General features: G+C 43.2%; 1 long non-coding RNA gene and 1 other non-coding gene across 2 annotated transcripts; one reads left to right on the top strand and one right to left on the bottom strand.

Moving 5' to 3' along the window:
• Positions 1-2,224: 2,224 nt before the first annotated feature.
• Positions 2,225-14,623, bottom strand: LOC137228819 (uncharacterized). Its single transcript, XR_010945368.1, has 3 exons — positions 14,465-14,623; positions 14,095-14,207; positions 2,225-2,557 (listed from the first exon to the last, which is right to left on the bottom strand). It is a non-coding gene; the product is annotated as an uncharacterized lncRNA (long non-coding RNA).
• LOC137229611 (U6 spliceosomal RNA) lies at positions 5,773-5,877 on the top strand. The gene has a single exon (XR_010945768.1). It is a non-coding gene; the product is annotated as a U6 spliceosomal RNA (small nuclear RNA).
• Positions 14,624-14,649: the final 26 nt, after the last annotated feature.

The following is a 14,649-nucleotide window of genomic DNA, read 5'->3' on the forward strand; positions in this document are numbered from 1 at the left end:
CTGCAGAACCACTTGGAGAGCCTTGAATACTCATGCCCAGGCACCATCCAGACCAACTGGATCAGAATTTGGGGGACATAAACCCAGTGTTTTGTGCGTTCTGTTCTACCTCTTAATTCCTGAGACTCCAAGGGAGTCTAGTCAGTCAGGGATGAGAACCAGTGGCCTGCGGTACGAAGAGAAAGGGATGAAAGGCTGGGAATAAAAGAATAAATAAAATAATAAAAGAATAAAAGAAACTCAGGATGGCAGAGCATTCCCTGAACATACGGCTTTCACCTTGTGACTCCTGTTGCCCACGTTACCCGCACTACCACTTAAACCTCCAAATAACTAATGGGAAAAGTTTGCAAATGGAATCATGGAGCATTGTCTTGGTAGCCCCCTCACTGGGGAAATCTGGGGCTTTTACTAGCACAGAGGACCCTTGAGTGTGCACTGGAGTCACCTGGAGAGCTGATTACTGAGCCACCCACCCACCCTGCCAAGTTTCTGAGTGCGCAGGTCTGGGTGGAACCTGAGAAGCTACATTTCTAACAAGTTCCCAGGTGATGCTGATGCTGCTAGTTGAGGATCACTCTTTGAGACTCGCTGCAGAAATCACAAAAGTTCTGGTAAAAATTACCTCACTTGCCACCAACTGACAGAGGTCAGGAAGCCTTTACCCTGACGCATTAGTTCTGCCATAGCCCCGCTGAATTTTTTAGCTTGGTATGAAGTTGTCACCTAACAAATTTAAGGACTAGATGTAGCCAGGCTATAACCTGAGGAGTTCTATTGGAGCCAGCGCCTCAAGGAATAGGGGTTTTACTTCATAGTCTCGGTATTGTGGATATTGTAAGCTAGGTACTATCCCCGAATCTGTCATAAACTAATAGCGTGACTGAGCTAGTATCTTTAACACTTAAAAATCCTAAGGTCCTACAACAGTGTCTAGTTTCCCCAGAGAAGCCAAGCCTTTGGTTCTCAAGAAAATGAGAGCCACCTGGTGGTCAGTGATGAAACCTTTTTAAATAACCTTTGTGAGGTCATACCATTTGTAAATTCATTCATTCAGTTCATTATTAGGTAGCTACTATATGCCATGTATTATATACTAGGTGTAGAAAATATGGTCCACGGTCCGAGTGGAACTTACAGTTTAGTCCGGAGAAAGAATAGAAAGCTTTTAGGAAGAACTAGAAGGAACTAAGTCACATTGGGCTGAGGTATATTTAGGGTTCAAAAGTCCTGGTTTACGTGACCCTGGGTCTCCAGGAGGCTAGGATGGGTTGCAGCTCAAACTTACTAGACATATCTCCCTCCTCAGTAAAACACCTCTGTGCATCTCAAATCCTGAGAAGTCGCTTCCCCAGACCCCAGGGAGGAAGTGGGCCCAGCGTAGGTGGACAGAGGAAGGAAGGAGTAGGAGAATCAGCTCAGAGCCCTGGTCCGTGTTCTCATCATACAGTCAGGACCTGGGAGGGGCGAGGTCCCGTCGCCGGGGCACGGGCTCCAGGCTCACGGGTAGTGAGCACTAGCACTGGGCTTTGACCGGGTCCAGTAGGTGCTCCTCCTTGCTCGTGCTTCCATCAAGAAGAGATGAAGAGGGGCTTCCCTGCTGGCGCAGTGGTTAAGAATCCACCTGCCAATGCAGGGGACACGGGTTCGAGCCCTGGTCCGGGAAGATCCCACATGCCGTGGAGCAACTAAGCCCACGCACCACAACTACTGAGCCTGTACACCTAGAGCCCGTGCTCCACGACGAGAAGCCACGGCAATGAGAAGCCCGCACACTGCAATGAAGAGTAGCCCCCACTCGCCTCAACTCGAGAAAGCTCACGCGCAGCAGCAAAGACCCAACGCAAAAATAAATAAATAAAATATTTTAAAAATTGTCTAAAAAAAAAAAGATGAAGAGGGACTTCCCTGGTGGTCAGGAGGGTAAGACTCCACACTCCCAACGCAGGGCGGCTGGGTTCGATCCCTGGTCGGCGAGCTAGATTCCCGCATGCCGCAACTAAGGAGTCCACATGGCACAACGAAGAGCCCGCGTGCCACAACTAAGACCCAGCACAACCAAAATAAATAAATAAATAAATTTTTTTTTTTTTAAGTGAGAGGTTCCTAATGAGATCGGAGTAAACCAGTCTCTCTCACTAGTAACCAAGCCTCAATCCAGGCAGTCGAGAAATAAAGAATTAGATTTGCAACATCATTCCTGGCCCAGGCTTTACTCCTTAAATTAAGAGACAGCAGCAGTGAAACCATAAAAGAAGATATTCCCCACTCAAGAGGTAACTTCTCTTCTGTAGTACTCTGGTAGACCTCTCAGTGGGCCCAATAAAGGGCTCCAAACTAGTCAGTGGCAAGAGTGAACACACATCTAAATTGGTTCTCTCATCTGCTATACCACACTGCCACAGAAAGGAGAACACTCCTATGCTAGGAGCCTACGATGACACATGATGAATCCACAGGTATTCCACAAAGCTCTGCAGAACCTCATGTGATTTCTGCCCGAAGGCAGTCAGATGTAGAAACTGTGGGTCACACTCATCGTTTTCAGGATACGTATCTGAGAACAAAATTTAAAATAAATTCCCCAAGTTAAAAAAGATAAAAGAAAAACATGCCAATTTGATTCATTTGTATCAACGACTAAAAAATAAAATGCTAGTCTTCTATCAGGGCAAACAGCTTAGGATCCCCAATTCAATCATAAGTACCAACAGCACACCCTCTATTTGTTAAAATCATGTCCTCGCCAGAACACAAATGGTTACACAAGTCACATTGCCGGAGTGGACTGGAACCAGATAGGTACTCAATACGAAATCAGTGACATAAAGCAATGTGGACCTGAAAATAGCTCCTTTTATGTCATTTTGTATTTTTCCTATCCTAGATGTCAAACCAAGAAATAGCCAAGTCAGTAAGAATGAGCAGTGGTCCATTTATTCAACTATAGATCAGGATTCCCATGGGTGGTTTATAGAACAGAGGTTGGGGAGGATGGACTAAAGCTCTCGAGCCCATCGGTACAGGACTGGCCAAGACACAACCATCACACAGGCTTCCCCATCTTCTCAACTTCGAGACTCTTCCAGGAAGCTCTCCCTAGAGATCCCACCCTCAAAACTGCCCTGTCCTTGGCCTCATTTATTCACTACCCCTCATAATTGACGGGCATTGTTTTTGGCAGTTATAATCTCCAAAATTTCCTTCATTATAAAAATTAATGCAGGGACTTCCCTCGTGGTCCAGTGGTTAAGACTCTGTGCTCCCAATGCAGGGGGCCTGGGTTCAGTCCCTGGTCAGGGAACTAGATCCCACATGCTGGAACTAAAAAAAAGATCCCACATGCCACAACTACGACCCAGCGCAGTCAAATAAATAAATATTTTTTTAAAAATTAATGCATACTTATTTTAACAAATGTGAACAGAAGAGAATCACTGTAAAGAAATAAAAATGAATGTGCTCTCTTTCTCCAAACCCACTTCTTAAAGGTAACTACTGTTAAATAATTTAGCGTACATCCTTTTGAAATTTTTTGATAGTTTAAAAAAATCTCAACAGTATTAAATGGCGAATCACATTTATGTATGTATTGATATATATTGAAAAAAATGTATTAACTAAATAGGTTTAATAAGGAGTTCATGTTAGGTACATTGATGGCTGTTTCCTGTGGTATTTTCTAACGTACATATTTTTAAGCTGTGCCACAAAGCCAACAACTCTTATGCAGAAATTAAATTGAAAAGTAATTTAATTTTCATTATTTTAGGTTCCATTCAATCTGGCACAGGCAAATATACCTTCTCTGGTGGTAAAACAAAGAACTCTCCAGCCTCCAGATTTAGAGAAAATGTCTGTATTCCGTGAGTTCTGATAAATGGAGCATTTGCTGGTTGCATTTCATAGATCTGTTCTACTTTGTGTGTATTTGTCTTTCAGGTAAACAACTTGCATATAAAATTAATAAATCAATAAATGAAGTGATTGCTGAGAATTCTTTCAGCTGGGTACAGGGACCCAGTTACCCTTAGCTTTTGTGTTAAGAAATTATTGTTAATGAATAATTTGTTATAAGACCTACAGTGAGGTATTTTTGTCTGTACATTAAAAAAAAATTATACCTACATCTAGCTGCTTCTGATCTTGAAGATTTTGCTCAGAATTCAGAAACCACCCTATGAATATATAGTGTCCTCTATAATGCATAGTTCAGGACAGAAAGGCAGATTCCCCACCCTAGTATAAATAATGTAAAAAGAGAAAGCATGTTAGGTTCTGAGGAAGAATAAAAGAAAACAGTCTTCTGACGGAAGGAGATCTGTTGTCAGCAATGTGGAATGTTCTAGTCCAGCAGCTGCTGACTTTCCAGCAGTGAAAACCCAGCTGGTGACATCACTCAGGAAAGTGACTCATCAGAGCAGTGAGATTTCATTTGTCTACTCCTCATTCCACACCATACCTTTTCTGGTGGGGACTGCAAGTTCTCTTTCGGATACAACTGCTCAACTCTCCCCAGCTTTCGTCAGCTCAAGGTTTTCTCTTTTGTGGACAAGAAACAAGTTTATGGGGAATTTTGGGGGCTTTTGTTTTGGAGTTTCTACACTGCACCTACCATTTAGCCTTCAAAGGTCACACTTTGATGGGGCTAGCTCTTCTATTTTCCCTAAAAGCTGCTTTCATTTGCCCTCTAAGGACCAGGCCTGATATTGCTAGGGTGTGTTCCAGAGTAAAGCAGGAGGCAGTGGTCATTCTTTGATTCTTTAGGCCCAACAGGGGGCCTTTCCACGTGCCCATCAAGCCCACAAACTTGGTCTTCCCAGGATTCAGTGACCGGGCATTGTGATGTTTTCACTGTACTAACTTTGAAACAAGGAGCACACAGGTTACTATGCTCAGGAGAAGGTACTCTACCGTTGTTAAAATTCAATAAATACTAATAGATGACTGACACACGTAATGTTCCAGTTACAACGCTCCAGACTGATCCAGGTTCCCAGAAGAAGAGCTAAACTCTCCATAACTGGCAGTTTTTCAGTTCCCTGTGCTAGAACTATTTATTTTGTGGCATTATAGCCTTACTTACAGGCAAAGAGTGGCAACAGTTAAGAAAATATGACTATTCTGCCATGGCAGTTTCTGGATCCTTTATTTGGGTCCTGGGGATTCTGAATACATCAAGGTAAAAAGCAAATCACGTGTGTATAAGAACTAGATACAGACAATCCACAGAAAAAAAAGCTATACAAATGGTCCATAGTTATATGTTCAATCTCATTCATAAGAGAAATGAAAATTTAAGCAGCTATACTGAGATACCATTTCCCACCTACCAGCTGAGGAAAAAAAACCAACCCAACCGTCTGACAACAAACTCCATTGGCAGCCATTGGCAATTCTGTGGGTAAACAGGCACATTCATATATTGCTGTGGGACCACAAAATCCCCTGTGAAAACATTTGGCAATACCTAGCAAATTACCTAAGAAGTTACCCTTTGATCCAGCAATTCCATTTCTAGGAACCTACCCAAAAGATAGCTATAGGTTTTATAGAAATAAATAAAAAATAGAATTTTTATTTCTTACTCATTTTTGACCAAATGTCTGTGTTAAACTATTACATACTATAATCCTAACCTTTTCTTTTACAGCAAGCTGAGAAACTTTTTACTTGGAATAAAAAGAGAATTTCTTATACTTTTGTCTTTTCACTGACTACAAGTCAAATTTGAGGAGCCTCAGAATATTGTTTAAAACGAAACTATAGGATGCTCACTTAGGCAGCGCATATATTAAAATTGGAACAACACAGAGAAGATTAGCATGGTCCCTGCGCAAGGATGATATGCAAATTTGTGAAGCGTTCCATATTATTTGAATGGGTAAAGAAGATGTGGCACATATATACAATGGAATATTACTCATCCATAAAAAGAAACGAAATTGAGTTATTTGTAGTGAGGTGGATGGACCTAGAGACTTTCATACAGAGTGAAGTAAGTCAGAAAGAGAAAAATAAATACCGTATGCTAACACATATATATGGTATCTAAAAAAAAAAAAAAAAAAGGTTCTGAAGAACCTGGGGGTAGGACAGGAATAAAGACGCAGATGTAGAGAATGAACTTGAGGACATGGGGGGGGAAGGGTAAACTGGGACGAAGTGAGAGAGTGGCATAGACTTATATATACTACCAAATGTAAAATAGATAGCTAGTGGGAAGCAGCTGCATAGCACAGGGAGATCAGCTCAGTGCTTTGTGTCCACCTAGCGGGCTGGGATAGGGAGGGTGGGAGACGCAAGAGGGAGGAGATATGGGGATATATGTATATGTATAGCTGATTCACTTTGTTATACAGCAGCAACTAATACAACAATGTAAAGCAATTATACTCCAATAAAGATGTTTAAAAAAAAAAAAAGAAACTATAGGGACTTCCCTGGTGGTCCAATGGTTAAGAATCCACTTTCCAATGCAGGGGAAACAGGTTCCATCCCTGGTTGGGGAATTAAGATCCCACATGCTGGGGGGCAACTAAACCCGAGAGCACCGCAACTACTGAGCCCACATGCCGCACCAAAGATCCTGTGTGCCGCAACTAAGACCTGATGCAACCAAATAAATAAATAAACATTTTTTAAAATAAGAAGAAACTATAGACAGGTGGGTTTTTTTTTTAATAAACAGATGGCATTCTTTTTTTTTTTTTTTTTTTTTTTTTGCGGTACGCAGGCCTCTCACTGTTGTGACCTCTCCCATCACGGAGCACAGGCTCCGGACGCACAGGCTCAGTGGCCATGGCTCACAGGCCCAGCCGCTCCGCGGCATGTGGGATCCTCGGCATGTGGGATACTCCCGGACCAGGGCACGAACCCGTGTCCCCTGCATCGGCAGGTGGACTCTCAACCACTGTGCCACCAGGGAAGCCCCAGATGGCATTCTATACACTATTTTATCTATTGCTTTTCTCTTTAACTTTTTTTTTAAATTTATTTTTGGCTGTGTTGGGTCTTCGTTGCTGCGTGCAGCCTTTCTCTAGTTGCAGCGAGTGGGGGCTACTCTTCGTTGTGGTGCATGGGCTTCTCATTGCGGTGGCTTCTCTTGTTGCGGAGCATGGGCTCTAGGCACACAGGCTTTGGTGGTTGTGGCATGTGGGCTCAGTAGTTGTGGCTTGCAGGCTCTAGAGCTCAGGCTCAGTAGTTGTGGCGCACGGGCTTCGTTGCTCTGCGGCATGTGGGATCTTCCTGGGCCAGGGATCGAACCTACGTCCCCTGCATTGGCAGGCGGATTCTTAACCACTGTGCCACCAGGGAAGCCCTCTCTTTAACTTTTAAAATAGATGTTTACATATTTCAAAATCAAAAGAAAATGAAAAGGAAATTGAGAAATCTTGTTCTTAACTGTCTCCATCCATCCCCAACCTTCCCACAGGTAGTGTTTGTTCTAGACAGTCCCATTTTTGTCTGTTGTCTCCGTGTCCCATTTGTCCAAGATTTAGCATTTGCCCAAGACTTTGATTTATTAAAAGGTAATATTTCTACTTTTATGAAAACAAGCAGAGATGAGTTTTAAAATCGAGAGATGTGAGTCCTCCAACTTCATTCTTTTTCAAGATTATTTTACCTATTCTTGCTCTCTTATATTCCCATATGAATTTTAGGATGGTTTTGTCAATGAGTACAAAGAAGCAAGCTGAGATTCTGGTTAGATCTTTAATTTTTTTCACCAATGTTTTGTAGTTTTCAAAGTATGTCTTGTGCTTCTTTTGTGAAATTTACTCCCAAGTACTTTATTCTTTTAGATACTATCATAAATGGAAGTGCTTTTCAGTTTATTCATTGCTAATATATGGAATACAATTGACTTTTTAAAAGATTTATTTTTTTATTTTACTTATTTTGGCAGGTTGGGTCTTAGTTGTGGCACGCGGGATCTTCGTTGAGGAATGCGGGATCTTTCATTGTGGCGTGTGGGTTTCTCTCTAGTTGTGGTGTGCAGGCTTCAGGGCACGTGGGCTCTGTAGTCCGTGGCACACAGGCTCTCTAGTTGAGGCGTGAGAGCTCAGTAGTTGTGGTGCGCGGTCTTAGTTGCCCCATGGCATGTGGGATCTTAGTTCCCTGACCAGGGATCGAATCTGCATCCCTTGCATTGTAAGGTGGATTCTTCACCACTGAACCACCAGGGAAGTCCCACAACTGACTTTTTTTTTTAAGCTTCTTTTTCTTTTTAATTTTTATTCATTTTTGGCTCTTTTGGGTCTTCCTTGCTGCACGTGGGCTTTCCTCCAGTTGTGTCAAGTGGGGGCTACTCTTCGTTGTGGTGTGCGGGCTTCTCATTGCAGTGGCTTCTCTTGTTGTGGAGCACAGGCTCTAGGTGCATGGGCTTCAGTAGTTGTGGCACACAGGCTCAGTTGTTGTGGCTCACGGGCTCTAGAGCACAGGCTCAGTAGCTGTGGCGCACAGGCTTAGTTGCTCTGAGGCATGTGGGATCTTCCGGGACCGGGGCACGAACCCGTGTCCCCTGCATCAACAGGCAGACTCTCAACCACTGCGCCACCAGGGAAGCCCCCAAGTTTTTTCTTTTGATGTGGACCATTTTTAAAGTCTTATTGAATTTGTTACAATATTGCTTCTGTTTTATGTTTTGGTCTTTTGGCCGCAAGGCATGTGGGACCCTAGCTCCCCAACCAGGGATCGAACCCACACCCTCTGCATTGGAAGGCGACGTCTTAACCACTGGACCACCAGGGAAGTCCCTCAATAGCTTTTTTAGTGGATTCCTTAAGATTTTCCATATATACAAGATCGTGTCATCTGTGAAGAGATAACCTTTTCCTTTCCAATCTGGATGACTTTTATTTCTTTTTCTTGCCTAATTGCCCTTACTAGAAGCTCCAGTACAATGTTAAATAAAAGTGGCAAGAGTAGACATCCTCATGTTGTTCCGGATCTCAGGAGTGAGTATTCTTTTACTGTTAAGTATATTAGCTGTGTGTTTTTCAGATGACATATATCAGGTTAAAGAAGTTCCCTTCTACTCCTAGCTGTTGAATGTTTTTTTTGATGAAGTGTTGCATTTTGTTATATGCTTTTCCTGCCTCCATTGAGATGATCATGTGGTCTTTGCCTGTTATTCTATTAATATGGCATATTGGTTGGATTAAAAGGATATTGGCCAGTGGGGTTTTTTGTTGTTGTATCTTTGTCTCATTTTGGTATTAGAGTAACACTGGCATTATATAATGAATGGGGAAATGTACCCTTCTATTTTTTGGAAGAGTTTGTGATGGATTGGTATTAATTCTTTTTTAAACATTTGATAGAGTTCAACAGTGAAGACTGGGCTTTTCTTTGTAGGAAGATTTTAAGTCACTAATTCAACTTACTTGTCATAGGTCTATCAGATTTTCTATTTTTTTCTTGAGTCAGTTTTGGTAGTTTATTATATCTTTCTAGGAATTTGCCCATTTCATCTAGGTTATTTAATTTACTGGCACACAATTGTTCAAAAGTACTCCCTGATAGTCCTTTTTATTTCTGTACGGTCAGTAGTGATTTCCCCTTTAACTTCTTAGTAATTTGAATCTTCTTTTTTTCTTGTTCAGTCTAAAGATTTGTCAATTTTGTTGAACTTTACAAAGAACCAACTTTTGATTTCATTAATTTTTTTCCTATTGTTTTTCTTCTCTATTTCATTTATTTTTCTCTCTAATCTTTTTTTCTTCATTCTGCTTGCTTTTTGTTTGCTCTTCTTTTTTGTCTTGTTTAGGTAAGCAATGCATGCACATTGCACAAATTCAAGATGACCCAAGGTTTTTGTAAGGAAACTATTTTCCTGTAAAAATATTTGCTGCCCCTTTCCTTTATTTTGGATTTGCTTCAACATAATCCAGTGAGGGGAGGGGCAGATGTATATATGAATGTAAAATAAAACAAAAGTGGCCATGAGTTGATGATCATTACAGTTGTGTGAAGGGAACATCAGGTTCATTTTACTATTTTTACTTTGTATATGTTTAAAACTTTCCATAATAAAAAACTGGAAATATATATATCATAGGCTTATCAGTCAAGGTCCATTCAGGTTGCAGAAAACACCAGTTATTTGAACAGAGAGAACTAACAAAGTGTTGGTAACTGAATACAAAGTTAACTGTTAAAGGGTAAAAAGAGAACTCTAAGGTGTCATAGAGGTTAACGAATAGCAGTTACCTTGAAGAAACAAAGGGAAAACCTTAGAAACCTAGAGGAAGGGCCCTGTGAAGCTAGGAAGAACTCAAACCTCTAAGGAAGGAGCTGGCTGGTTGCTCGTGAAGGGAGAGGGAGCAATGAGGCTGGCTTCACAAATGTTGGAAAAGCTGATTTAGCTGCTCCTACCAAAGGAACTGCTGCTGCCAGAGTAAAGAAGCATTGGCTGGGTGATGATCCTCGGAGGGACAGAAAGCACACAGAAAGGAAAAAGTCCCTTCTCCCTCCTCCACTCTTGGAGTTTCCCTCTAGTGCTCCCTACTGGCAAAGCCTAGCAGGGAAGCAGAAGGCAAAGCAGAAATGTTTGCAGAGTCCCAGCCTCAGAATCACAAAGCTGAATGTAGGTAGGTGGATACTGCATCCTGATTGACCTCATTAGAACCTGGCAGGTTCTGGCTCATGGAAATAGCTGCCCAGCCACTGGGATCTGGCATTAACCTCCAGAGATTTTTTTCTTTTTAATATTTATTTATTTTTGGCGGCACCGGGTCTTAGTTGAGGCACAATGGATCTTCGCTGCAGCATGCGGACTTTCTTAGTTGCGGCGTGCGGACTCTTTAGTTGCAGCATGCATGTGGGATCTAGTTCCCCAACCAGGGATTGAACCTGGGCTCCCTGCAATGGGAGCTCGGAGTCTTACCCACTGGACCACCAGGGAAGAGCAGGGATGTTTTAAAAAATAAAAAGAATTTGTCCTTTACTAGACTGACTAGAAGAAAATTTCTGTCTCTTAAAGGCTTTATAATATTTAGGGGGAGTACTGCAGTGTTAAAGGGAAATTTAAAACTGAACACAGGGATTAAAAACTCCTGGAATCAGGGCTTCCCTGGTGGCGCAGTGGTTGAGAGTCCGCCTGCCAATGCTGGGGACGCGGGTTCGTGCCCCGGTCTGGGAAGATCCCACATGCCACAGAGCGGCTGGGCCCGTGAGCCATGGCCGCTGTGCCTGCGCGTCCAGAGCCTGCGCTCCGCAACGGGAGAGGCCATAACAGTGAGAGGCCCGTGCACCGCAAAAACTAGGTAATCATTAAGGCTCTCCTCTCTAAAGGCTGAAATACTTCTACTATACTGACAACACTGGCTGCCTATGCATAGGTAAAATGGATAACTGGAGAAGGTCTTTTCACTGTTCAGCCTTTGTACCTTTAAATTTTTGTACATGTGAATATACTGCCCTATCAAAAAGTGACTAAATTTTTGCAGAGAAAAGCCATCGTCTTAGATCAGGCTTCCCAGCAGACTCTAATTGCCTTCAAGAAGTTTACTGTGATTCCACAGTAATACTCTTGGCAACATTACTATAAGAAAATGAAGGAAGCAGGATTAAGAGGGAGAAGTTGAACTGCCATACAGTTCAAGCACTGGTGTTAATCACATAGAAAATTCTGGAGCTGGAACGGCCCTTCAGAGTTGTCCCAAATTAAGGCAAAGCAGCTGTGCAGTTATCCCACTTCCACCAGTCGTTGGAAGTAGGCTGCCCGCTGAAAAGGGGTTAACCTTGGGTGATGCAGCTCCTTCTGGCTGAGTACAATTCCTGGGAAGAGACTACCGGGCAATGATCGGTCAACACTCTCAGGAGGTGAAGGAATAAGTGCCTCCGTTTTGAAAAGGGCTTTGGAACTCTGTACCATAGCTTATACTATACTATATACTATATATATTATATGTACTATACTGGTGGTTCTCACATTTTAGTGTGCACCAGAATCCCCTGCAGGGCTTGATGAGCCCCACCCCACTTTCTGATTCAGTAGGTGTGGCTGGGGGTCAGAATCTGCATTTCTAACAAGTTCTAGGTGGTGCTGATGCTGCTGCCTAGGGACCACACTACGAGAACAATTCCACTGTATCTTACTGGGTTGAATTCAGCAAAGCTGAATCATTTGTTAATGTTTAGTATTTATAATTTATAGATGCTAGTACCTAAGATTCTCTGGTTAGATGTGCTCCTTATGAGCTCATGCTGCCTTCTTTGCAACCCTAGTTCACTGTAAATTAGACTTTATTCACTAACACACTTGCTTTATAAAATAGTTAATAGGCAGTTTTTCTGTTTACAGATGCCAGAAAACTTCCATCCATTTTCCTTCAGTCTGTGGGCTTCAATATATTTCATTCACCTCTAAACAAGATGTATAAATCACTAAAGGGATTACTATTGTCTGTGATGAGAACCAGTTTCTGTCAATCTGACTCCATTTTCATCAAAATTTGAATCAATGACACGAAGGCTAAGGGGTAGAGAGTGGCAAGTGAGAAAATGAATTTCCTGTTAAGGAAAGAAGTTAACATTTATTGGGTATTTATTACACGCTAGGTACAGTGCTAAATACTTTCTCATACATTATTGAATTAGTGCTCGGTCACAACCTGTAAAATAGGTATTGCTATTTTCAGTTTTACAAATGACAAAATAGATAATATTAAATCCCTCACCCTGATCACACAACTAGTAAGTAAAGGAGTCTGGATTCAAACTCAAGTCTTTCCACAGACCACACTGCCTATCTAAGTGGCCTAAACATGAGTTAGTATTCTTTCTTTTCATTAGCCAAGTGACATTTTCATGGTACTAGGTACTGTACCAAGCAAACAATGACAACCTAAAAAAAGAGTTCCGTGCGCCAAGGGAGACCAACACAATTCAGCATGACAAGGACTGATGACAGTAGAATACACTGGGTCATACAGGGCACTTAATCCAAATCAGGGGTGTCAAGGAAGACATGCTGAAGAAAGTGATGTCTGGGGTGGCCCTTGAAAGATAATTAAAAGTTAGCCAGGGAGAAGCTGAGACTGAGGACTGTTTCAAGCAAAGGCATGTGCAAAGGCAAGATGGAGTTTCAGGGGTGGTAGGGAGAAGCAACAAAACATAAGATGAGCAGGGGCCAGAAAAAGGTAGGGCTTTCTACGCCATGCTAAGGGTTTGAATTTTGTTCTCAAGTCAGTGAGGTTAAAGGAAGATATAGTAAGATTTGTATTTTAGAAAGAGTGGAGGGTGCAATGAAGGAGGAAGAGAATAGGACATTAGTTAACAGGTTTTTGCACTGATCCAGGAGAAAAATGACAAAGGCTAAACTGAATCAGTGGCAATACACACAGCAAATAAAAAAAGCCAGATTTGATATTCAGGAAGTAGAGGGATCTGGTCAGAATTACAGCAGCCAAACTAGCCTGCTTTAAGTCCCTTCACAAGGGACAAGTCTTTCTCACTTCAAGAGCCTTTATACTTGCTCTTTCTTCGTGGAACACTGCTAAATTACACCCTTTCTAAATTCCATTTACTCTGCTTCTCTCAAAGCACTGTTTCTTCCCTTCCATGCACTTGCATTTCTTGTAATTCACACATTTGCCTGTTTACTTCTGTAACATCTGACCCCTGCTGTCAAGGACCGTTAGGGCAGGGACAGGTCTATTTTGCCAACCCCTGAATCCCCAATACCCAGCACAGCGCCTCCAAACAGTGCCAACAAATCACTCGGTGACTGTTTGACGGTGAACTCACACGTGGATGCCTTGGCAGACGTGTAATGCCAGTCACTCAGGCCAGAAACAGGAAAGGAGGGGCAGCAATTAACAATGGCTACTGATTACTGAATTAACTCCTAACTCTTCCACCTACTTGTCAGGTTTTCCATTCATCTGGGCACACTGCTCTCTGCCTCCACCTTGAAAGGCCCCTCCTTCCTCACGCTCGTCTACACCTTCACTCGCATTTTTCCAAACTCTTACTTAGAAGCTCAGCCCCTTCCTCTCCTCGAACTCAAGTTACATTTCCTTAAAGACTCAGGGTCCCCCGTGTCAGACGAAAGAGAAATCTCACTTTGGGACAGCATCTGCCCACCTGGTGATACTTCTGAAATGCCCGCCTGGGGAAATCCCGCCAGAACCAAATCTCCGCGGGGACGGACGGCTCCGCGCACCCGCAACGCTGCCCGGCGCGGTCAGTGCAGACAACTGTGAAAAGAAGCAAAGGTTTCAAACTGCAGCGGGTGAGAACTGGCCCCGAGCCCGGGCCTGGGCCCCGGCGACCGCGGGCTGTGCCGTCCTGGGGACAAGCGGGCCCGCACGCCGCCTGGGGAGGGGGGAGGGCAGCCGGGGGGAGCGGCCATGGGCAGACAAGCCCTCCTTCGCGCCCTTCCCTCAATTTCGCAGCGGGAGCGGGGACGCCGACCCCATTTCCGAGTTTCTTTCCTTTAGGTTGGGCGGCTAACCTAACGCCAGCGGGAAAGCGCTGAGGAGAAGGGCTGCCAGGCCTGGAAACAGTGCCCGCCGCGGAGGGAGTTCCTGCTAGCACGGAGAAACCCTCGGAATCTGTGAAAAGCAGCCAGCAGAAGCAACGACAGCAACCCTTTCCTTCCCAAACAGGTCTCAGCAACCCCAGAGCCAATGCTGAGAA

The sequence above is a fragment of the Pseudorca crassidens genome, chromosome 8 (assembly GCF_039906515.1).
Source record: "Pseudorca crassidens isolate mPseCra1 chromosome 8, mPseCra1.hap1, whole genome shotgun sequence".
NCBI classification, from domain to species: domain Eukaryota; kingdom Metazoa; phylum Chordata; class Mammalia; order Artiodactyla; family Delphinidae; genus Pseudorca; species Pseudorca crassidens.